This window comes from Schistocerca cancellata, unplaced genomic scaffold (genome assembly GCF_023864275.1).
Source record: "Schistocerca cancellata isolate TAMUIC-IGC-003103 unplaced genomic scaffold, iqSchCanc2.1 HiC_scaffold_592, whole genome shotgun sequence".
Taxonomy (NCBI): domain Eukaryota; kingdom Metazoa; phylum Arthropoda; class Insecta; order Orthoptera; family Acrididae; genus Schistocerca; species Schistocerca cancellata.
The window spans coordinates 42,501-45,000 of NW_026046604.1; positions in this window are offsets into that span (position 1 = coordinate 42,501).

The window sequence follows — 2,500 nt, forward strand, 5'->3', positions numbered from 1 at the left end:
GCCCACGCACCGCGCGGCCAGCACGCCGGGCGGCCCCCCCTCACCGGCCGGGGACGGTCCCACCCAGCCACCGCCGCGTATCGCTTCACACACAGATTTGCCCTTACTGATTTACCTCCAGCAACAACAACCGCACCACAATGGGTTTACCAGTTGTTCATTTGCGTAACGTCACCAGCAAACGTAGACGTCCATCCCAGTTTGCAAATGCAACGATTATTGCATACCTGTCTGTTAGGTGCCACGACACACTACGTCTGCCCACATACACGCAACAAAATGTGCACGACTAGAGAACACGTGGGAGGTGGCCCCCTACGTATGCGATGTCCATTACGACACCGACTGTCAACCAGCATCTGTACCATGTCGCAGATGTGGAACGCGGTGCACCATGCTATCACACTGTGTGAGAAGAGACGACTACGTTTGAATACACGCGCCACTACATCAACAGACGGCTCATGCTGATCGCCATCCAGGGCGTCCGTTACTCCCACACGTCTCTATGGCGTACCACACTGCAATGTAGCTGTTATGGGGAGACGGCACGTGGCTGAGTGCACAACATTTGGACCGTATGGTTCGCTGTTGTTGGGCGCAGTCGTTGTACGGTCACACATGTGCCACAGCGTATCATTCAGTACATACGGACCTATGTGCAGTACAATGTGAGGGTTAAGCTTACGACATCAGCGGACAGTGGACACAGGCCGTACCACGACGTAGACTGAGCGCTTCGACATGCGAATGCCAGTGAACAGCTGCGAAGGGCATTGAACACGCAAGCACCTGAACGACCAGCGTGCGAAGGCAGGGGGGGGGGAGGGGGGGGCGATGTACATCCTGCAGTCGTCCACATTACAGTGTACAGCGGGAGCATGTAAAAAGTAAGCAACACTTGCGAAGTGTTGAACATGAAACGATACACAAGAGGGTGGGCGGTGCGAGTAGCGAACTATATTCAGAGGGTTGTGGTTAGACAACACTAGATTAATGTAACGTGTCATATGCCAATTACAGAGCAGGTTAAGGCACAACATGGGTTAGGTTAAGGCACAACGTGGGTTAGGTTAAGGCACAACGTGGGTTAGGTTAAGGCACAACGTGGGTTAGGTTAAGGCACAACGTGGGTTAGGTTAAGGCACAACGTGGGTTAGGTTAAGGCACAACGTGGGTTAGGTTAAGGCACAACGTGGGTTAGGTTAAGGCACAACGTGGGTTAGGTTAAGGCACAACTTGGGTTAGGTTAAGGCACAACTTGGGTTAGGTTAAGGCACAACTTGGGTTAGGTTAAGGCACAACTTGGGTTAGGTTAAGGCACAACTTGGGTTAGGTTAAGGCACAACTTGGGTTAGGTTAAGGCACAACTTGGGTTAGGTTAAGGCACAACTTGGGTTAGGTTAAGGCACAACTTGGGTTAGGTTAAGGCACAACTTGGGTTAGGTTAAGGCACAACTTGGGTTAGGTTAAGGCACAACTTGGGTTAGGTTAAGGCACAACTTGGGTTAGGTTAAGGCACAACTTGGGTTAGGTTAAGGCACAACTTGGGTTACATTGCGGTACAAATTGCGTTACATTGCGGTACAAATTGCGTTACATTGCGGTACAAATTGCGTTACATTGCGGTACAAATTGCGTTACATTGCGGTACAAATTGCGTTACATTGCGGTACAAATTGTGGTACAAATTGCGTTACGAATTTGGTTAGGTTAAGGTGCAAAATGGGTTAGGTTAAGGTGCGAAATGGGTTGGATTACAGTACACAACGTGGTAAGAGAGTGTGTTGTTGGGGGGGGGGGGGCCGAGGTTCGTTGGTAGTGATCATTGTAAGTGAATGTCTGAGGCAGCGTCAGTATGTCACAGCAGTTATGTCTCGTCAGGATGCGCTTATGCGCTTTTCGCTCGTGACTGGAGGCGCGCCGCGTCTGTGGTTGCGGCACACCTGTGTGATTCATTCCTGCCATTGTTTCTGTGCCGTAACAGGTGGCAGTGTGGTGGTGTTGGGTGCACCCCTGTGTAGGACATGTGTGGGTGTTGGTGGCTTATCTGAGCAGTTGTGGATGTCGGACGGGTGGGATATTCTATTTTAGAATTGGACTCCCTGGTGTGGTTATCATAGTGTGGATGGTGTACTGTGGCGGAGAGGATGCACCGGACGTTGGTCCATGCTGGTGCTTACATATTGTATCTGTGTCTGTTACAGGCAGAGAGTAATGTGTGATAGAGTGTCTCGCTGAGGTGTGGTTCATATTGTGTGCACAGACTTACAGCATGTATAGGGACAGCGGGAATTTGGCATATTGGATATAACTCTTCGTGAAACGCAAGATATAGGGGTGGATTGCAACGTACGAGTGCGGGAAGAGTCCGCCGTTCATCCGCTGGAGTTGCGATTTCGGCGGTTGGGGTGGGGCACGTGCGGGTGCGGGTGCGGGTGGAGTGATTGTCGGTTGACTACTTCGTGCGACGCAGGCACTGGCGTTCGGGTTCCTGTGG